Source organism: Marmota marmota, unplaced genomic scaffold (genome assembly GCF_001458135.2).
Source record: "Marmota marmota marmota unplaced genomic scaffold, marMar, whole genome shotgun sequence".
Taxonomy (NCBI): domain Eukaryota; kingdom Metazoa; phylum Chordata; class Mammalia; order Rodentia; family Sciuridae; genus Marmota; species Marmota marmota.
In genome coordinates, this window is record NW_026000048.1 from 298,399 (window position 1) to 322,271 (window position 23,873).

The 23,873-nt window shown below is 38.4% G+C and overlaps 1 protein-coding gene across 10 annotated transcripts in view; it reads left to right on the forward strand.

Annotated features, from left to right (window-relative positions):
• The window catches only part of Chrm3 (cholinergic receptor muscarinic 3), a 424,602-nt gene that overhangs the window by 132,412 nt on the left and 268,317 nt on the right, over window positions 1-23,873 (forward strand). For 8 of the 10 annotated variants that reach the window (XM_048812582.1, XM_048812577.1, XM_048812576.1 and 5 more), the window contains exon 2: window positions 857-964. The exons of the other annotated variants lie outside the window; for them this stretch is intronic. The gene's annotated coding sequence lies outside the window, so the exon portion shown is untranslated. The remainder of the gene's footprint in view (window positions 1-856; window positions 965-23,873) is intronic. 10 annotated transcript variants of the gene reach the window in all.

Below are 23,873 nucleotides of genomic sequence, written 5' to 3' on the forward strand. Positions count from 1 at the left end.
TCCTTGCGGTTATATTGCAAACCAGAAGATAACATTGGCAAGTGAATTATAGGATTGACAAAACTGTGAATTTAGACCAAAAAAAAATGGATGCTAATTCTGATTTTCGTGGCTGCTGTTCATTTATTCATGGACTCAGTAAATATTTTTGTTTCAATCCCTTTATCCTAAAGTGAGATCTCACTATATATCTGTTTGACATACAAAGATCAATAGGGTGTCATCCTGTATTTTAGAGAAGTGCAGGGGAGAAGAGAACCTATGAGACACATCTTTGTGTGATGCTCGTGCTATCTCTCACATTGTAGGACACACGACGCACAAGTCCCCACAAGAGCCACGTACTGTGCACACTCAGAATGGTACAGTAAAGTAGCATGCTCCAGAGAGTGCAGAGACCTGGGCCAATTGCTGTATTATTAGAGTCTTCGAATTTGTAAAATGAGAGGACTACCTAATTGTAGGTTTGTTGTGAAGATTAAATGAAATTTCATAGGCAGGCATAGGCTCAGCACTTTGGCCTCCTAAAAACTCTGTATCTTAGAACAAACTTGATTTTTTTTTGTTTGATTTGTTTCTTATTGATAAATGTATGGCTTTTCAGAAACATTGTAGCAATTCACACGTAAATTTACTTTTTGATCATATGTAACATTTATTGACTAAACAGTACATTCCCATGGCTGTACTTCATATTGTGTGCAAAACAGAGGTATGTAATGAATGTCTTTCCACTAGATTGCTTGTCAAACATCTATTACTATTATGCTACAAATGCAAAAGATACTCTCGTGCAAATGATATGAAATAATACTTATTGACTGATCCTTTTCATCTTTTTTGTGTGCCCATTTAGATATGCAGAGTAATGGCACATACTTCTGTTACAAGTTGCTCAGTGGCCTGTGGACTGAATGAATGTATCCATCCCCATCATGATATACAACATCAAGGCTCTTCACAAGTAGGTTTTTTAAAAAATTTTTATTCAATTTCATTTATATGGAGCTAGTTTGACAATAAAATGTTTGCATACAATCGAAACAAAAACCTTGGTGATAGGTGATATGTATTCATTTTGTCATATTGTGACATAGTGCTTACATGTAAGCAGGCCCTACAGTTAGACTTCCTGAGGCGGCAACCCATTTTCTGTCATTTTCCAGCTCTACAAAGCTGGCAAGTCATTTAATTTCTCTGTGCCTTGGTCTTCTTATCTGTAAATAGGACTAGTAATGACAGATCTTATCACATAATGTGAATTGCATAAATTAATTTTGTCTAGTGTGTAGGAGCACTGTGCTACTCTTACTAAGTTACCAGTTAGTTCCCTGGGGAGGATGAGATTATCATGAGGAGCAGATTTTACAATCAGAAAGCCCAGGGTTCAAAACCATTTACAAGTTGTGAAAGCCTAAAGTGGTTATTAAACCTTTAGAGGGCTTAGTTTCTAAGAAATGAAATGAAGCAAATAACCATAGTATTCTCTGTGCTGCATTTTGCTAGGCTGGTTTATCACAGCCGTGGCAAGGAATGGCAGCCGTCACCTTCACGGGAACTTGTGAAGACATTATCACAAATTATCATGTAGTGTGATGTTCGAGTAATGTATGGCAGGACTCCTCTGAATTTGAAACTGTTCTTGCCATATGTTGTATTTAGGGGACTTTTAGAAATGTGCCCAATTATAAGATCTCTTTTGTTAGATCCAGAATTAAAAAAAAAATAAAGATGAACAAATAATTTCAATCAAATTACAAAATGCAAAAAAGACTTGGATTTGGCAACCTAATTAAAGAAAATAAAAATGCCCAAAACTCATGGGTTTTTCTAGGTCTATCAGGGAGTATCAGAGCAATGTTTAATTTGTTATGAAGGCTGGGCTGTTACCAAATTATAAATGACTTTCCTTTTGAGGAGAGGAAGGGGACAAATAAGAAAGCAGGTGGAGGCCTAGGGTCTGCATCACCAAGGGCAGAGAATAAGGGCTTGAACTTTCACTTTCATAATCACATGTTCAAGATGGGATTCGGTATTTGTCTTATTACGAACCAGCTTAAGGTATTGTCCTCTGGGCTTGTATTGGACGAAGTTCAGTAATTATAATGGGTGACATTTTCCAAATGAGTCATAATTTGTTCCCAAGGTGGAAAGCACTGATAACCCGGGCAGTGGCAAGCCAAGAGCGTGGGCACATGCTTTGTGACCATCTCTCCAGCTCAGGGATTGCCTGGCTGACATGTCTCACTCAGACCAGAAAGCCAAGTCCTGCTCCCTCACATGTTAATTATAAACCCTCGGAAACAATGGCAGTGTTTGTTTTTTTTCATCTCTGGATCCATCCACATAGGCAGCCAGGGAGTCTTTCACATGGAAATTCAAGCAACTTATTTCTCATGCAGATCATAAATGTTATCTAGGGCTGCTGTGCATGCTCCCCTTTATTCCTCTTGTTTATTTTTGCAGTAGCTTTAGCCATAGTAGAGTTTTCCCAGGATGAGGGCAGTGCAGGTTGTGGAGGAGGCTTGGGGTGCTATCCAGGTAGGAGCCCTGGTACAGTGGGATGGTGCAGGCCTGCTGCTACTTTGCTGCCCCTGCAAAGGGGCTGTGGGGAGATGCTCATGGTACTTCTTCTGTCCTGCTTCCCTGGGCCCTGCCTTCTCTGTACTGCTAATCCCTAGGCACTGCCAAAAGGCATATGTAGAAGTCTCACATTAGGATTGAAATGCATTGCAAAGAAAAAGAAGGGTCGTGGGGCTGGACTGCCATTCCTACTGAATGCACAATTCCTCGTGGATTCTTACTAGTTTCAGGTTTTATTGGCCATCATATATTATTCATATTTACTTTAAAAATTATTTGTGACTTTAATAGTCTCCTTCTAAGAGAGACCAATTAAGTCAGATATCAATCTAATGTATCTTAAAACAGTATCTCTAAAAACCAAGGAGTGAGGTGTTTCACTCAGTATCATAACCTGTAAGATAGAGATGCAAGGTTTTCAGACTTGAAGTCTAACGTATCTTGGAGACAGAAAATAGAAAGAGTTGTCATCAGTGGGAGTTTGTGACCTGGCGCACAGAACTTTAACATAGCGTAATCATGGTGCGGGGAGAGACGCAAGCTTAAGTATATGCTGCACTGCCAATGAAGTGAAAGATGATTCCCTGAAGGCCAGAGTCTGCTGAAGAGGGACTGGCAGTGGGTGGAATTGAGGCTCTGTGAACACCCCAGAAAGGTGGACCTCCCTGGTGTCTCCTCAGCCTCTGTGCTGACCAAGTCCCACCCAGAAACGCTCCAGCCTTTTGTGATCCCCTGAGCCTCCTCATGACGGCACATGCTGTCCATCAATCAAGCTCCTAGTCTTCCTTCCAGTCACAGATTTACCTGTTCTGTCATCTATAGAACTTGAATCTTCCTTTTAAAACTATCTCCCCCTCCTTTTTTTCTGCACCTCTATACTGTGTACATGCCTCTTTGACAGATCATGCTCAATTCGTTTGCAAGGACTGACTTATGAATCCACCAACCTAGTTATATGGTCAGCTTGTGGAAGGCAATCCCTGTCTTACTCCTGCATACTTTTCCAGTGTCCATCATTCAGCAAGTAGTTACTGGCTAACTGAATAATTCAGTGATTAATAATAACCTGTGTCCTTGGATTAAACAAGAAACCATTGCGTTTGCCATGGTACAAAGATGTCTATTAAATATCTTTCAGTATGGATATTATCTTAAATTGTTATTAATCTGTAAAAAGTATTAACAATTAAAATGAAAAGTGGTGACTTTAAACCTATCATGAGGTTTATGTCATTTAAAACACTGTGAGCAAAAGATAACAAGTCCTGAAAATGCATAACTGACTCTACTAACCACCTTATTAGTTTATCATTAAGCATATTGTTTTTAGAAATAGCATTTCAGCAGTGATGAGAGATTTAGAATGACTTCCTCCATGAGTTAGTGAGGGAAAAAAGAGAGAGAGAGAGAGAGAGAGAGAGAGAGAGAGAGAGAAGAAAGAAAATAGAGCTTAAGGATTTATTATAATAACTATTGTAGTTATTGTAATTGCTTTTGTTCAACACTCCAGCCCTGAGTTTGTCAGAAACTATTTTAAAGTACCACATATGAAAGCATCTATATATGTGTGTATATAGAAAGATATACTAAATATAATGCATATGTACTCTTTACATAAACATTTAAAATATATATTTCATATGTCTAAGGAAGACTCCTACTATGAATCTAATTTGGTAAAGGTGGAAAATGTGTGTGTTATGTGTAATTCTTGTAGGTTTGAGCTATTTGTTTAAAAATACAGTGAGAAATAACAGAACCCCCAAAAAAGTACTCTGTGTCAAATGAGTACTGAACATCACTCAGAAGAGGGCTTAAAATTAGTCGATCTAAATGTGTTTTCTTGGATTGCACCACCACACAGCTTTAACAAGGAAGACCATAGGTTTGCTAAAACAGTGTTTTAAGGCTATATGGTTCATGTGCACAGTCATCTTTAGGAGGCCAGCATAGGCTGATCAGGAAGAGTTACAAGTAGCACACATTACCCAAGCAAGGATAGGCAAGGGGAAGGCAGAAGCTAACAAAGACATTGAAGAGGGGAGAATGGACTGATAGTGCACTCCAGTTTTTAATGCATGAGCTATTTTGGATTGACATACCTCAAGCAAACAGAGCTAATCTTTTAATAAATTATGTATCAAGAATATTCATCCAGTAATGTAAGCAGAAATGTAATGGGTCCACAGGCAGGATCACCTTATTAAAGCTTTGATATGTCCAAGTAGGGAAAGCAGTACAGCAAGAATTGTATATTCTTGAAATAAGTGGGTATTCTTTATTATCCCTAAAGGCAACACTTCACAAAATGGCAGGTCACTTATTAATGACTTTTTAAGTCTCTATCTTATGAGTTGGAAGATTACAATGTCTTGGTGACCAGTTTCTGACATTCTTTTCAGGAAACAGACTTATACTTGCCTGTTGAGATTTGATGTATATATATATATATATATATATATATATATATATATATATACATAAAATTAGAAACAAGAGGTCCAGAGTGTGTATCTGGGTATGGAGAAACAACATTAAATGTGTGTATGTATGAACAGTAATAAATTGGTTTTAAACAAACTCATTTCGATAACAAAAAAATTCTTGCATTCAATTTTTCTTAAAGTATAGTTTTAGGTAAGAAAGTCTAACATCTTTACTGTTAAATGTTACTAAAACATCATCTTTTGATCATTTCTAAAAACGAACTTTGTGATAAAGTAATCAGCATCTTGGTTTTAAAATGGTTCCTGTGTTTCTGATATTCCTTTCTTTACTCATCCTAAAATCCTTTCTTTACTTATTCCTTACTTTACACCTAAAAATAGGTACTGTAAAATCTAAAGGAGAATTCCTCCAGCCTTATATTCCATTTGTTGATCAGCAGATTGCATTAAAGAATGCCATGAATACCCTGAGGACCAGACAGGGAAATCGACAGCATTGTACCAAAGGAAGACAAGCAGACAGGGGACTGTTGTTTAGTGGAGCTTGGAATCCTGTCTGTGCTAAAGTATGGAGTGGCACACAAGTGTCAGCTTTTAGTACCTAATCATGTGGCTGTTGGCTGTGGAAGAAAAGCTACTGGTTCATGAACATTCCTCAATCAGGAATATAATATGGGATGTGCACTTAGAGCTAGGACAAGGGGCAGCTCAAAAATTGGAAAAGCGAGTGTCAGCCAGGCAACGTGCTGAGCCAGTTTTCCCACTGAAAAGTAAATCAATCATTTTGAGTGATATTTGAATACAAAATAATGATATCTTTCTGTGTTAAGCTGAACAAGTCAGTAGGTGTCTAAATTTGTTGAATAGATTACAGTGGTAGGTAAAGTGGACTATTTCTCTTAGGGGAAAGGAGACTGTGTGTGCCCTTTTTAAAATACTTTCTTTTAAAAATGTGTTTCTCTGCCCAGGAAGCAAAGATTCGTGTTTGAAAAGTTACCTGCCCTTTTAGATTCTCTGAATTCATGATTTTGGTGGTTTTCCTAAATCAAGATTATTCAGGATTATTCAGCATTCATGACATTGATGTTTAAATCAATATCAACATGCAAATGAGCCACCAAAAGTTTTGGTTACTTTCTTGAAAATTCATGTTTTAATTTAGCTTTCATAAAAAATACAGATTTTAATAAATAATGTGGACTGATGGTAATGTCTAATGGCTCTTCAACAATGGGGCAACACAGTGTTGAGATGAAGAAACACAAATAGTGTCTCAATGTGAATTTTGCTCTTTTCCCCTATTTTACATAGGCAGCAACAATAAAAAGGTTTCTACCAAAGTAAAAATCATTAACAAAGAATTTTGGGGTTTCTACCCTAAGCACTAATAACTAGACTATTATACAACAAAGTATAATAGTCTAAAATAAAATGATTAAATCTCTAATTCGGGACTAATATTCCTAATCCCAAGACTCTAAAGTGCACTGTCAGAAGCCTCTTTCGCCAGCAGATACAGCACAGCTTCCAAATTAGGAGGCACATAAAATCAGTCACATAAGAATCTATGGCAAGAGCTGGGCATAGTGGCACATGCTTGAAATCCCAGCAGCTTGGGAGACTGAGGCAGAAGGATTGTTAGTTCAAAGCCAGCCTCAGCAACTCAGCGAGGTCCTAAGCAACTCAGAGACCCTGTCTCAAAATAAAATATAAAAGTGTTGGGGATGTGGTTCAGTGGTTAAGTACCCCTGAGTTCAATCCGCAGAACCAAAAGGAAAAAAAAAAGAAAAGAAGAATCTGTGGCAAGAAAACACATTGTATGTAAAGAGTTTGGAATTGTTAGTATTTTTCTATTTTTTTTTAAATATATTTCCCTGGGAGGTTAACACAAGAGCAGAGAACACGATAGAAGCAAATAAATGTTAATTGAATTGAATGATGCTACTGAACACTGATTTCTCCAGGAGATCTGTTACCAGCTTAGAATATATTAATAAGGGAATTTTTATTTTAACAGTAACTGCACCACAGACTTTAATCTCATTGTTTTACTGATTTGAGAGGCTAGGAGCCCCTTGAGGGCTGTGCTGAGTTGGGTGGAGTCCTACTTAAGTGGGAGAGAGTGTCATCTTCCTTTGCTCTGATTCTTTCTTGCCTGAAAATCTGATAAACGCATCTGATGATATCTCTCCTGTCACTTATATTTCTGTGTCCCAACTGACTGCTAGGGAAAACTAACCCTTACCTGTGTATTCCCTGTCAGTGTCCTTCAGACTTCCTTCAGCTCCTCTTTGCTTTGCCACATTGCTACTTGGCCCTATGGCTTTAACCCTTGGCTACTGCAGTGAGCTGTTCGATGCTCTAACTCTAGTGTTACTCTCTCCAGCTACATCCTTGCCCTTGACATTAGACTTCCTTTCCAACGCAAGTCTGAGTATTTCACTTCTGCATAAATGTCTCCCATCGTCATATTTCTTGAATGTTGAGATTAAAATATGACACATTTTCAATGAAAATAAGAAACCCTACAATGACTGATCTCAGGAAGTTCTCTAAATGCATATCCAGGTCAGCCCAGCTCATGCACCTAACTTGGGTCCTTGGTTAGCATTCCACACAGTTAAGCATTTCAGCTCCTTTATGTTTGAAGGCCATTGAACTAGCTCGTGTCCTCTGCCAAAAGATCATTCCCTATTCTTCCACCTGGAAAAATCTGCAACATGCCAGCAAAAAGGTTTTGCCTCATGAGGGAATTCTGAGCCCCCAAGTCCGCTCCTTTGTGGTATTTACTAAGTATCTAGTAAATAAAATTGATCAATCACTGTCTAGACGTTCATTCCCCCTGTCGCTAGTTGGTCAGTGAGGTTCTCTTGCATACATACTGCCCATTCTCTGTAAAGAAACTTTCACAGTGTGTGGTACCTGGAGGATGCTCATTAAGTATAGATTGAGTTTCTTTGTGTCCAGAAACATCAAAGGCAACTACTGGTCATCCTCCATCAACATGGCCTTGCTAGTCTCCATACTTCCACTCCTGCACTGGTGTAAACTACCACTAGACTCTATAGACACCATACGACTTGCACAGTCTCCCATCATTTTTCCTTAACTCCTTTTCCCTAAGTCTGTGGTATTTCTAACCTGTGGAGAGGTCCTGTTCACAAAGCAGTCTGTCCCTATTACTTAGTCTGTAGAAAGCTATTAATAACCAATTGGTGCTCTGGGCCTGGGTACAATTTAGACGCATCGGTTTATGTGCCTAATCAGAATATTTCTACATTCTGTTTCCTAAAGGTGTCTTCTAATGTGCCTTGTATACTTAAACAATTATGTAAAAATTAAAATTTAATCATGGGTTTCCACTTAACTTGACAATGTAAAACATAATTTCCATAATTGTTTTATTACAGAATCAAAAACACTTAATTGTATGCCAGTAATGGACAGTTAAAACACTACATCAGGTTTACACCTCAAATTCTGAGGGGCTGGTTTTATTTTAACCAGCACAGATATTTCCTTATAGACCTACAATGTTACATTCTTAACAGTGACAACTTGACAGAGCTCAATAGTGTGTGGTAAATTGCTGGGATTGTGATCCAGGAGGCAGGGAATGTTCTTGACCACTCCATTCCATTACCCACTGCTGGCAATTTGAGACAAACATTCCCACAAGGCCACTCTCATATTTTTCCTCTAATTCTATTTCACTCATTTTTAATGATGTTCTTTTATTTTGGAATCTTACATTTCTGCCCGACTCTGGTAACAAATCTTCCTGTCAGTATTCTCTCAAACATTTGCAAATCTACCCAATATAGGGCACCACCATGATCTTGCTACCCTCTGTTTAACATCCTTAATTCACTTCCTGATGTCTACAAAATGAATCTCGGACCCCTTCGGTGATATATAGATCCTTCCTGTATTAGGCTCATCTTCAGTCTTCATCAACCCTGACCTCCCTGTGCACACCTGTGTTCAAGCCACACTGCTAACTTTGTCGTCCAGTTACAAAGTGCCCCTCCATTCTTGTGAATTTGGCCATTGCTTCCTGTATGAAACATGACCTTCTATTATGATGATAATTATTAATACATATTGATTGTTGATTTTACAAGTCAGTGGGTTTCAATGTGACACTGACATACATACATATACTGACATTTGATCATGTCCACCATCCCTTGTCCCCTCTCTTGCCCTCTCTCTCTTCCCCTTCTCCTTCCCTAATAAGGCCCTCTTCTACTTATACTTCCCGGTCATCTACATTTTTTTGAAGTTTGTACATGAGAAAAAAACATATGATACTTGTCTTTCTGTGTCTGGCTTGCTTCCTTTAATATGGTGTCCTCCGGTTTCAGCCACATTCCTACAAATAACGTGATTTCCATATATACATTTTCTACCATATATAAAATTTCAAGTTCAGTTTCAGTTCAATTCTGTTTCAAGATTCAATCTTGAATTTTTAAAATCAAATGTATATGCATGGTATATACAAGGTATGTCCTATATATATATATGGCATATACATGGCATATACACATGATATATATACATTTTATATATATGATGTATATGTACATGGTACCTCATATATATACATATAGATAGATACATTTATGCATGCATATATGTGTGTGTGTGTATATACACACACAAACATAATGTTTTTCTTATCCATTTATCTGTAAATAAGCACCTGGACTGATTCCATATCTTTGCTATTATGAATAGTTCTGCATTTTTAGTTATTTGAGGAAATTTCTTACTGTTTTCCATAGTGACTCTACCAATTTACACTCCCACCAACAGTGTGTAAAAATGCCTTTTTCTCCACATCCTCACTAGCATTTGTTTTTTTTTTTTTTTAATAGCAATTCTGACTGGGGTGAGAGAAAATCTGAATGTAGTTTGATTTTTATTTCCCTTATGGCTAAATATATTGAGCATTTTTTCATACATTTATTGACCTTTTATACTTTCTCCTTTGAGAAGTATCTACTCAGATAATTAACCCATTTCTGATAGGATTACTTATTGTTTTGTTAAGTTTTTTAAGTCCTTTATGCATTCTGCATATTAATCTTCAGTTGGATGAATAGTTGGCAAAGATATCCTGTTCTGACAGTTGTTTGTTCACTCTGTTGACTTTTACTCTGCTGTGCAGAACCTTTTAAATTTAGTGTACTTCCATTTATCAATTCTCTATTGTTTTCCGAGCTATTTGGGTCCTATGCAGAAAATCATTGCCCGTGCCAATATCCTGAACAGTTTCTCCTGTGTTTTCTTCCAGCAGCTTCAAAGTGTTTGGTCTTATATTGAGGTCTTTGTCTATTTTAAGGTGATTTTGTGCAGGGTGAGAGATAGAGGTCTCTTGTTTTGATCTTCTACATGTGGATACCCAGTTTTAACAGCACCATGTGTTGAAGAGGCTCTTTTTTTCTCCAGTGTATGTTTTTGGCATCTTTGTGAAGAATCAGTTGGCTATAGATTCTCAAGTTTATTTCTGGGTTCTCTGTTCTATTCCATTGGTCTATGTGTCTGTTTTTATGCCAATACCATGGCATTTTTGATACTATGGCTCTGTAGTACATTTGAAATCAGGTATTAAGATGCCTCCAACATTGCCCTTTTTGCTCAGGATTGCTTTGGCAGTTTGGGGTCTTTTGTAGGTCCATGTGAATTTTATGATAAGTTTTTCTAGTTTGTGAAGAATGTCATCGGTATTTTGATGGAATTGCACTAAACCTGTAGATCACTTTTGGTAGTATGGCCTCATCTATCTTCTAGTGAGAGTGGAGTATTATAGTCACCCTCTATTATTGTATTGGGTCCTATATATAATCTTATACATGGTAATATTTGTTTTATAAGATTGGATATTCTGATGTTCAGGGCATGTATATTTATTATTATTATGTTTTCTTGATAAATTGTTTCCTTTATCAACATATAGCAACTTTATTTATCTCTTCTAAGTGATTTTGGCTTTAAGTCTGGTTTTGTTTGTTTGTTTGTTTAACCCCAGACATGTGTATAGTTAATCCTGCTTGCTTTTGGATTCCATTTGTTAGGAATATCTTTTCTCATTCTTTCACTGTTAGTCTGTATATGTCTTTGCCAATGAGGTGAGTTTTTTGCAGGCCGCATATTATCAAGTCTTATTTTTGAAAACAATCAGCCAATTCACATCTTTTAGTTGGAGAATTAAGACCATTTACAGTTAAGTTTATTACCAAAAGGTGGGTGCTTATTCCTGTCATTTTGTTGTTTTACTTCTGGTTGTTTTGATTACCTTATTTTTGTTTTGTCTTTTTAAATTTATATTCGAGATTTGATGGTTTCCATGTTGATAATGTTTTATTCTTTCCGAATTCTCATTTGCTTACCTACTCTTCTAGTGATATGTATCCTTTCCTGTACTCTTGTGGTATTTATCTTTTACCTTCTTCTGGGTATATAGGATTCCCTTAAATATCCTTTTTAATGCTGGTTTAGTGGTAATAGTTCTCTTAGTTTATATTTGTCCTGGGAAATCTTTATTTCATCTTTAATTCTCAAGAATCATTTCGCTGGGAATAGTAATATAGATTAGCTGTTATTTTCTTTTCAGGACTTAAAACACACCATCCTGTGTTCCTGTGGCCTCTAGAGATTCTGCAAAGAAATCTGCTGTGATTCTGATGGGTTTGCCTTTAAATGTACTTGGAACTTCTCTTTTGAAGTTTTTAATATCCTTTATTTGTTTTGTACTTTTGGCAGCTTAACTATACTATGTCAAGGAAGCCTTCTTTTCTGATCATGTCTATTTGGAGTTCTAAATGCCTCCTGTATTTGGATACCCATGGCTTTCCAAGATTTTGGAAATAATTCTTCAATTATTTTACTGAATAGTTTTTCCATACCTTCAGCCCTGTTCTCCCTCATCTCTTCTGCATATGTGTATGTTTGGTCTTTTAAAGGGGTCCCAGAGATCTTGTATGTTTCATATTTTAGAGTCTTATTTTTATTTCTGTCAAGTCCTGAAATGCTTTTTCTCCCCTTCCTTTTGCTCTAGTCTATTGAAGAAGCTTTCAACTGAGATTTTACTCTGACTTATTTCAACCATGTGTGTTTGGTATGTTTTCAAAATTTCTGTCTCTTTATAAAATTGTTCATTTGTATCCTGCATTGTCTTTCTTAGTTAGCTATTTGTTTTTATTCCCTTAGAATTCACTGAGTTTTTTTTATAACTCATTCTTTTGAATTCTTATTCAGAATTTTATCTATTTCAATGTCTTTGGAATTATTTACTAGAGGATTGTGAACTTAGAAGGTACCGTGTTGCCTTGTTTTTCATATTTATTATTTCTATGTTGAGATTTGTACATCTGTTGGAATAAATATCTCTTCTACTTTTATGCAAGGGCCTTCCTAGTCAGCAGCCTTCTCTTGATTTTGTGTTCTGGGATATTGGGTTGTTGTTTAGTGTTGATTTTCATTACAACTGAGCTTCATGGTGGAGTTTCCCTATGGTTTCTTTGGCTGTGATTAGAGGATTTTGAAACAATGTGTGTGTCAGAGTCTGAGAGACCTAATTTCCCTAATTCTAAAAGACCTAATTCTCACAGGAATGGGATCCCTCTGGTAGTTCAGGCAGGGGCGATGTAGACAGCTAGATGTGTGGGTGGCACCCTCTGGGGTTCTTCCTCCAGCTTGTCAGCAGTGTGTGCTCTGATAAGTAAGGAAGCAGCCTATGCTGAGTTCCCTCATGGATGCAGAATTCACCACCGTTGTGTTATTTCTCTGCTGTTTCTGTGGGGGTGAATGTCCTGGAGTGGAATTTCAGCTCTTGCTCAGCAGTGCCTGTTTGGGGCTGGGTCAGTGACCCAGGACTTTTTTCTCCCTATTCTTAAAGTTTAAGTATCTTCCAAAGTTCAATCAGGAAGGTAATGGCTGGAGTAATGTGCAGTTTCTCTGAGCTGGGCTGAAACTATAGCTCAGCCTCAGAGCACATACTCAGCGTGCTCCAAGCGCTGGGCTTGAGCCCCAGCATAGAAAGCAGAAAAGGAACAGCAATCAGTAGAAACCAGATAAAGAAATTAAGTAAAAATCAAAAATAACAACCACAATGCCAACAATAGAAAAGGGTGAAAAAGACATAAAGTAAACTAAGAAGCTAAAAAATCAACAAAAATAAAACCAATAAAAAATAAAACTTAAAAAGGAAGCAAAAGAGAAGGAACTAAAAAAAAGAAAGCAGAATAAAAATTTTACAGAAAAGAAAAAGGGAAAGAAAACAAAGAGAAAAATAATATTCATGTATATATGTATAAATGAAAAGCATCAATAACAAAAAAGAATTAATAAAAAAATGAAAATTTCCCATCTGCCAATGTGCTCTGTTGTGTGAGCAAGAGTGAGGGACGGCAACCTGTGCCACAGGAGGGACCACCAGAGGGACACTCAGGGGGAAATCCCCTCTTCTGGTTTATATAATCAAAATGATTTATGCCCCTAAGAATAAGTAGACTATCACAGAAATGGCTCACTCAAATCAGGAAGATGAGGTCGGTTCCTGGGGTGTGTTGCGTTGCTAAGATCTCTCCGATAGTTAAATTAATGAACATATTCATCTGAATGTCACTAGAAGGATCCATATTTGGGAACATGAATACAGGTAAGAACGGCTGAAACTAAAGCCAACTGAATGAGTCTAGGATTGATTTTCTACCAGTTCCTCAAACACATCAATGACTTTTCATTGTTGTTATTTTTAAATCCAAAGCATTTAATGATCAATTTCAATAATCATGAAGAATTCAAAATGGATTTAGAGACTCTTGATTTTTTTTCTGGTACTTTAACAATGATCTATTTCAAGGAAAGGAGGGAAAGTTTCAATGAAAAAAAAAAGCTGTATTTTTAACTTTAATTAAAGGGATATGGAAATAATGAACTGTGGGTTCTTTTCGTTTGTGGCAACTCTGTACCGAACTAAGTAGACATCTGATAGAGGCTATTTCTAGGAAGCTAATTTAGAGTGGAAACAAATAATTGTGAAAAATGAGGAAATCCTGCTGAAAAAAAAAAAAAAGTGCAGTGGGATCGCATCAGTTTGGAGTGTTGGAGTAATTTACTATTCCTGGCAGCCCAGCAGCTGGTTCAGCTAAAGCATGCCTCTTTTTCATGAGCACTGCAATAAGGACAGGAAATGATTCAAAAAGCACAAAGACTTTCCTGTACCAAATTTCTGTAAAAATTTAATAGCAAAAATGATTTTTAGAAGCTCAATTCTTAGCCATTTCAGAGAATCTTTAATGAGGTAACGAGTACATTTCTAACTTTAGTTACTTAGAAGTAATCCTAGAATGAGGAACTTCAAATAGAAAAGGAGGAAACAAAATTCAGACTATGTCATTCACAAAAGTATATAATATTGAAATCGATGCTTAGAATTCATTTTATAGAATAATGAAGATTTTAGCTGAACATGGAGAACGTAATCCAGAAATACAATGTAAAGTAGGACATGCATACCTCTCATAGTACCTCTCAAGCAATTGATTGTTCTGAGTAAGGAAATGGCAGGGTTGGGTATTACTTTGGTTTAGAACTTCTACAAGATGCCAGAATTGGAGTGGGGCAGAAAAAATAATATTGTATCACACCATTTAAAATAATATTTAGAGGAAACCTGGAAAGAAAATCTAATTCAGCTAATGACTTGTAGGCTGCCCATCTCTGCCTCTGTCTTCATATCCTCTCCTCCCCTGTGTGGGTCAAATGTCCCTGTTAAGAGGATGCTTGTGACAGCCTAAGGGCCCACCTGAGTAACTTAGAATAACCTCCCCATATTAGGAGCCTTAATTTCTTCCCATCTGCAAAGAACCCTAATCCAAGTAAGTTACTCCAAGGAATAGGACCCTGGAGTGGTCCTGATAATTAGGACCATGATCCCTTCTACAGCTTGCCACAGTATATAGTGTCCTGTTGTCAAGCAGTTTTATATCTAATGCATTTTGTGAAATATACCAGAATATAGGTGTTAATTAGAGTTAAATAAAACTGATTAAAGCTATCATAGCTGCAGTAGTGTAAGATCAAAGGTGTTTGGGTTTAAAAAAATAGAGTTTTAAGCAAATTACTTTTTATTCAGATACTTCATCTGATCTCAGTTACTGAGGTCAGATGAAGTTCAGTTGTTTTGTGCTAATTAAACATTGTGGAAATTTAATTTTTAAATATTTCAATAAAAATGATTTATTTTACTAGTAATTCGTAAGGTTTCTGGACCCATTTGCTTAAATGTTCCTTGTGAGTACAATGGAAATATGCTATTAGACGTTAAAGGTCCACAGTAGGGTGAATAACTCATTTTTGTTTTGTTTTTGGGTTATAATTTTCTTCAAATTTAGGTAATTTGTTAACATGGTGAAGAAGTTCAGAAGATAAAATAACTCTGATCTGGTCTTGTTTTGTAGCATCTCCAACTGAGAAAATGATATATGTTAAAACATCACGTAGCCAAAACATTGTTTTCACTCCAAGCATCTTTAATTTTGATTCAGCAAGAACAGACGGAGCTATAGATGCTAATGTGAATCCGGAGGTTATGTCATTGTATCTGTTATTATGTTAGTAAGTTTAAGTGAATTACCAATGTCCAGCAAGACATTACTCACTTTGGAAGGCACTGCACTAGCAATCTATCATAGTAATAAGAGGTAGCATACCAGCTCCTTAAGTAGCAGCAATTTTTCCTGCTAATGGAAAGGAAACTGTAATTAGTCATACACATGATAGACTTGTATTAGAGTAGTTCATCTTTACTTGGATGTCTAATTTCAGTTCCTTCTGATTCAAGATTGTTTGTACATGTTTATTTCCTTTCAATAATTCTTTGGACCCAGGTTACTTTTTTTTTTTAATCCAAAATGGCTGTCAAATGCTCTCATGGACATTAATTACTTAAGAGACCTACAGAGTTCTCCTGGGAATAAAAGCTTGCAGGTAATTTTGAAGAGAATTCCTTGATCCAACTTTGATGGATACATGTTTGCAATTCAGTATTTAGTTTCCAGCCCTTGGGCACTATGAGACTCTCATAGCTCTATGGAACTGTAAGTCCAGGGGCAGAGAAATGCCCACCATGGTGTTCATACCACATGGCTTTCTCCTGGTTATAAAAATGATTCCTTTCACTGATTACAAATATACTTGATATACCTTGTGCCAGTGTATTCTCAGTGACAAATTCAAAAATTCCCCTCAGAAAAGTATCAAAGTAGTGCAGTCTTAAATTAAATAGACCCAGGGCTGGATCTGGAATTACTAGAAGAGCTTATTCTAAGAATAACATCCTTGTATTCAAACGATTCAGTAGTCTTGGATGTCATTAAGTATCCCAAGAATATAAAATTAATCCTTTGCAAAAATGTCATGATTAACCCTTTTTTCAACAATAAACAAAGTTATAACGATCCTATCAAAAAAAAAAAAACACTAAAGAATTACCATTAGGGGCAATTTAATATATGACTTTGTTAAAACTTGTAAGGTGTCATTAGGCACTTGATTTCTCATTTTGAAACCTTTGATGAAATCCTGTATAATACAGTTAAATGTTTCTTTTTCAATAAATCTGATTCATGGTTTCTCAAAAGGACAGATGTATTGTTTATCAACACAGCATTATAGCAAATAACAGACACAGATGACATACATTTCCTTTACTCCGACCTCCAGCCTGCAGATTTTAGGTAAGAACTATTAGAATTAATTTCAAAGCAGTAGTTTTAACAGTGCCTCAAGTATTTAACAGTGCCTCAAGTATTGCTGGTGCTTTGGGCCGAATGGCTGGGCTGGAGCCATATTCCACCCCATGGATCAAGGTTCCTTGCCTGCATGGAGGTGCGTATGTGGTTTCCACTCTGTCATGGAACATGCAATGCTTGTCAGTGGACAGGAAGGCTGGGGACTGGTTGCTTTGGGCTCTAGAATGCTGTCCTCTGACCATGCTGGTACTGTGGCATTGAAGGGTAAACCCTGGATTTCTGGTAAGGTAGAGGCTGCCCCATTTTGCACAGCCAGAGCCTGGTGATTTCCCCTGGCTGCAGCTACCTCATTGGCCCCTACTGTGGGGTCTCTGTAGGCCCCCTTGAGATTTGTTCATGGTGCACCTAGGTCTCTAGTTGAGCTCCCTGTTGGCTGCTCCATCCATCTTCTGAAATGACCAGCTCTGTCTGATCTCCAGGCAGCCCTTCTGCCAAGTCTGTCTCCACCTCCATTAACTGAGGGAGGCCCAGAAAATGGAGCTGCAAGGTTTGCCTCACCTGGTCGTGCTTTCCTGTGCTGTACTCCAGACTGTTGTGGGCAGCCGATTTCCGGAGCCTTAAGTGAGGAAGTGGGACAAAAGACCAGCATTGCCTTGGTTATATTCTCACTTCTCAACCTACCCTTCCCAACTGTGGACAGCATCTGAACACAAACTTCTCACCCTTGGCCCACCTTTTCTCTCCTTTTGCCCTGGCATCCTCCTTTTTTCCATCAGCCCTTCCAGTGGCCCACAAAAGGGCAGCCTTTCCTCCATCACCTGCATCTTCATATGTGAGTCTGATAATTAATCCCCAAGGAAGCATCTAGCAAGGGCTCTACTCATGGGAGAACTGTGGGCTCTGAGCACCCTGCACTGTTAGCTCTTGATAAAGTAAATAACAGCCGCTGGAATGGAGTGCCTCCTTTCTATAGATCATTATATAGCCCAATGTCTCTTACCATAAAGATAATTAGAATTTATACTATTTTCTTGGGTAGAAAGAGAAAGGTTGTGGTGGAACATAACTAAAGGAGAAAAAGTAAAGTACATTGGTTTAATATTTATAATCATGTTGTATTCTATGTTTAGATGCAACTTTATTATTGTCGTATAGATAATATTATGCTTACATGCATACTTTTGTAAGTTGCTTAGCTTCTGCTCTGAGATGTAGATAGAAAGCAAATACATCAAGGAGTTGTTTTTTTAAATGGTCAACAATGTTTAGTTAGGTGCAATGACAGATAAAGTCTTTAAAATAATTGAAGATAGAAGTATCCTAATATTTTTTGACACTGAGTGACTCATTTTGAAAATTAGCTCCTGTTATCTCATCATATAATAACAGCTCCACTGGCTGTTACGGAAAGCTATCAAAAGAACCTTTGTAATTATTGTCAATGAAGAAAAGTCCAAATACTATAACAACGCACATTATTAGGAAATGCATATATGTTTTGGCAATAGATTAGTTGCCTCAGTCTGCAAAATGTGTGCCTTGGGAGGGTGACCCTGCCTGTTGGGGTTTAAGAAGTCTGCTCTTGCTCCCAATGTGAGCTGTGCACCTGGTAAATAATAAAAGAATAATTGAGAGATGGAAGAACAGAACATCACCTCCATTACTAACAAAGCTGTAGCAGAAGATGATGGGTTTTGCCAGTGTTACAGCAGGTTTCCTACTACTGAGCCTCAGCATTGAGTGGCAAAGCTGGGCTGGGTCAGGTGTCTCCAGCAGGATGGAACTGGCCACATGAACGTTCAGAATGTGGGCACACAGAATGACGGCATCTATGCACCTGACCATGGGCCTGGGAGATTTGAATGATAATATGGTGTCTGAAGATGTATGATTTCCCCACTGTGTGTTATCTTATAGTCTAACTGAATTCTGGAGACTCTTCTCATGTTTATTATTCATTCCCTTCTAAGAAAATCCAAAGAGATATTAAAAAAAAAAAAGACAGACCAGGAGACTAAAATGCTTCTAAATTGAAAAGGTTAGGAGCCCCTGCCCTTCCTGGGGAGGGAGAGAACATGGTAGGTGTGGGCAGTCTTTTCATTTTAATATTTGAGTTTGTTACTGAGGACATGTAGCATAGTGGTCTGTGAATGGCCGGGGTTTCGATGCGCTCACATCTGTTCTAAGGCTTGCAGGTTAGTCGTGCTTGCTTGCCACTGGGCTCACATTCATTTCTCAAATAACTGACAGTCAAGGGTGCTTTTCAAATAAAACTGATAAAGTGATACAGGATGTTCCCTTAGATTATAGAGCTTGCTAGAAAATGTGAGGTAGTCTAATGTCAGATAAGCTGCCGACAGAAGTAACTGAGCCAGAGGTCACCTTAGTGAGTGGCGCACGTTTCTTGGACAGTCAGATCCACTAACTTTGACCTGGAGTAAAGGTGCTTCCATTCCCCTCTGATCTGGAACATGGCTGGCAAGCAAAAGGAACAAGATGTGAGCTCAGACTCCGCCTTCTGGCAACTGGGGTGAACAGAAAATTCTGGGGAGTGAGAAGAAGAGAAGGTGCTGGATTAAACACCTGGGCTTTCATGAAAGTCTGTGGGGAGAACCCAAGAGCACCGTGCCTAGCCTCCTACCCTGCAAAACCCAGATGATGAATGCTTACTGGAAGAGGGAGACCAGGGGGACTTTCTCTGGATATACTGAAACTACCCAGAGAAATAACCTAAAAGTAGTAACAATGGAGTCCCACCAGGTAAAAATGTGACCAGGCCTGAGTTCTCACTACAAAGTGACCAAGCCCTGACTCTGCAACAGACCTTCCCATGAGTCTTGCATGGAAGAACAGATGGCCAAGGAGCACGTGCCATGCAAGGAAAATCTCAACACAGGATTCCAGAAAGTTAGTGCAGGGGAAGGCTGAGCAAGGGAGCAGGGCAGATACATTCATCAGAAATGGATGGAAGTCTCCAGGCTGAAAAGGCCCATCAGCTGTTCAACACTCAAAACTGATGTAAGATCTGCCCCAAGGCACATGGTTATTGCAGAGCACCCCAGAGCCCAGGTCACTGGGCTCTCTTCCCAGAGTGACATCCCTGAGGCCACTACAGCACAGTGCTTTGTCCAACTCTGCTTTGGACTTGGGTTTCTCTCTCAGTGAGTTCTATCCTCTGCCCCCCCTTACTCTCCCCTGCCTTGTCAGCATCATCCCATCAGAGACAAATGGAAGCAGTGGAGCTCCCATGGAAGGAATCTTTGCACTCATTCATCAGTGCAGGTAGGTAAGTGGGCACTTGCTTCTGTCTTCCACTGAAGTTCAAGTCCCTATTCTGGTCCTCCTGCTTGAGTAGGATTGGCTCAGCCAGAATGTTGACCCATTGAATGGAAAAATTACCAGGAGCCCGAAGCTAAGCTGGGTAATGACATTTATCTAAATAACTTGACAAGCATCCTATTGGAAAGCTACAGTGCTCCTCATTTTAACTTTAATTTGACCTAAAGCTGTGTTTTTAACCATTTTACCACTAAAATTTTATGTAGATAGCAAGCTAGGACTTCCACATTCCAGATACAGGTGTTTGGAGGGAGAATCCTTTGTCAGTATTGACTGCGAGCCCCAGAGGGTTTTCACAGTGACTGCTGAGGAATTCCTGAGGTGCCTTGCTGTGATGGAGAAGAGATTCCAACGTGAAGGACTTCATAGCTGAGTCCTCTTCTTCTGACACCTATATGGGTAACAGAACTAATTTTCTGCCTGACACTGAAGAGTTTTGGTCGTCATTTCTAGGCTATGTGTCAGTAGATTTTTGTTCAAAATGTGACATTGATGAAGGTCATGTTGAAGGAGATCCCCCAGTTCCATATAAATTTGCATCCTATTTTCTAGCCAGCGTCCCTCACCATAAGCCATCAGCTTCAGTGCCTTTTGTGTTATAAAATTCTGAACTTCTTTATAGGTAGCCCATGCTTTTCCATGATTGGTTGTATCCCTCCTAGAATTTAGCATTTATTTCCAATTCTCTCTTCTCCAAAACATTCTCACCTTCTGCTTCACTGGTTGGACATCCTGCTGTTTCCCCCAAGCTTCCTGACATCCTGAGATTCCAACCTTATCCTAGTCCTCCTGCAGGCAACCTTGGCTCGAGGGGTCCCACGTGGTCTCTTCCACTCAAACTCTGCTTCCCATTGTCTTTCTGACATCCTTTTTCCTACTCTCATGCAGTGCCCTTTCCCCACAGCTTGGCCATGGCCTTCCCTTCCCACCTCTCACTGCTGCTTTCACCTCTCCAGTGCTAGAATAATTAGCCTTCAGGAAGTTTTACTGAGGGCCTTCCTTGTGATGGTGATTGGAAAGATGAGGATGCTGAGAAACATACTACTGCGATATCGTCAAGGAAAGAGTCTGGTGGAAAAGTTCCTGGCTGGGCTGGGGTGTGGCTCAGAGGCAGATCACTTGCCTGGTGTGCACAGGGCCCTGGCTCCATCCCCAGCTCCAAAAAAGGAAAAAGAGAAAGAAAAGTCACTATGATTAATTTAATGTGACTAGAGCCCAGGGCCAAAGCTTTGACCCTGGTTCCTTGGCATGTCCTGGGAAATTCTTTTTCCAGAACCATATTCTCCCCAAGCCAATTGCTAAGGTCCTTGAATGATTTTCACTAAATGGAAGTTATTTGGTTAAGAACAGAGTTTCATTACATATGCGTGGCCTGTGTTACAAACAAATAATACCTAATACATAGTCTCATATAACAATGCAATAGGGGTCCCCATAGATCACTTTCTTCTTTCTGTTAGCTTTGCCTGCCTATAGGTATTCGGCCCAAACCTCCATTAGCTGCCCCCAGGTCCCAAGGCAAATTTCTTCAATCTGTAGTTATCCTGTTCTCTTACACAATGTCATAAAGTTTCACTTGGAGCATCTCTGAGAATGTTACATACATATTAATCTTGCCCCTTCTACTTTTAATTTCACAATTTCTGATCCTATAGATTGCAAGTAACTCTTCTCCCCTTCAATTTGTCTTCAGCACTAGGTCCCCATCATGGCTTAGAAAGTTACTTAGTCAGTTAGTCAGTGGTAGAAGTGGGATCTGTTCTCTTGTTTTTGGTCTAGTGCTCTTCACCATGTACAAGGATGACCTAAAAGCAATCCACACTAATCTACCCTGGCAATCGAGGGTTAGTCTTTTGCTTAGAATATGGAACTAAAGTTAGATTACTTATATCTTCATATAAATATATTCTCAGGAGAAAATAAATTGCCACACAGTTCTGAAAGGTCCAGATTTTTTTAAGTCTAAGCTGAAAGCGAAATACTATAAACTTCCTTTGTTTGTGATTGCTTCTCTAGAATTGTAAAGGTCTGGGATCTGAAGGCCTCTAATGGACATCAAGGTTCTGTTCCACCTTTGTCTTCTATGTTGCTTTTTACTTTTTTCATTCTTTCCTCCCTCTCTCCCAGAGTCTGTTAACCAATAATGTTGTGTGTATCCTCTTAATTTTTTAAAATGAGGTACACGTCACTATTTGTTCAAATTCATTTTGAAAAAAATGGTGGACAGGAAGCTGTTCAGGGAAAAAAAAATGTGATGAATGTAGTTCTTACATCTGGATGGGTAAGACCTGCTGTGTTCATCTCACTCAGGGTCCCAGGACCACTCATCAGGTCCTGCTTTGCTCACCACTGCAGAATGATGGATGGTAACATTGTTGCGGTCATTAACAGGATGTAGTTGAGTTTCAGCATGAGGAATGCTTCAGTGTACAAACTAGTCAATGCTTTTGCATTGTTGTCTATTCTGTTATAAAATTCCTCATAAAATTAGTCAGATTTGATTATAGCATCTTAAAGGGTTTGCCAAGTATTTTTTCTTGTCTGACATAATGTGTTGATTGCCATTTTAAGTACACTCGGGTTAGGAGCCATCTTAATGGAGGAAAGTCCCCTTGACAACATCCTCACTTCTCTTGTTACTACCATCCTCTGAAGAGCCCATCACAGGCTTCCTGGTCCCTCACAAGAGTTATTAATCACACTTAGCACAAAACCCAGTTCATGAAGAAAGTGACAGTCTTGTTAATATGAAGACATTCGTGTCCTCGAGGGCTGATATGTCATTCTTCCTGGAGGGTGTGCATTTATGTAGCAGTGGATACTATAAATCTGAGGGAGGGAACACTAATGGTTTGATTCTAAATGTCCACAACGGATCAAGGAAGCATGATTTTTAGATAAGGTGTAGGCTTATGAGAGCTCCTGAGTCACATCTCACAGATGATCGTCTCTATGGAAGGTCATCTAGGCCTTTGGCATGTTCCAGTGATTTACAGTCCCATCTGGGTATGCAATTGTATTAAATTAATATATAAATATGTATCTTGTGGCTTTGCAATTTCTTTTCCAAGAAATGTTTTAGCACATCTTAACATTTTGTATAATATATATAATTTTTTTTTTACATTCACCAGGGTTATTTATCAGGTCTTACAGAGAAATACTACATATATTCCAGTGAAACACTTTATCCAGAAAAAATGATGTGTCCTTTTCCAGAATTTAAAGTGGCAGAACGACCCCTGGAGTTCTCTTTTTGACAAGGTCAGCACCACCGTGGCTAAGCAGTTTCTGGATTCCTCCAGCACATGAGCAGGTTTCTCACCTGGAGTCAGGACACAGGCATCTACTCAGGAGCAGCCCTGGATTCCTTTCTGTGTTCACATAACTGAGGTCCAGATCCCATTTTGGTGATTTCCACACTTACTTCTATCCCCTCATTCTTCTGGATAGAAAAGGGAGGAAATTATATTAAAAGTTGAGAGTTTTCATTCTCTTTTTAATCTAATAGCATAACTTCATGGTCAAAAAACTGGAAGTGTAGAATTTCTCATTCCTAAAAGAATTTTTTTTTCTGCTAATAATATTGTGTACTTCAACTTATTTTGTGGCTTATACTTTTTAAACAGCTCTCTGTCCTTTATAGAGTTAACATTTGGTCCTCCTTGTATGGCAGGTACCACTCTAAACACTTTATGTCTACATATTGATCTGTTATAAATTAATCTTCACACAGGTA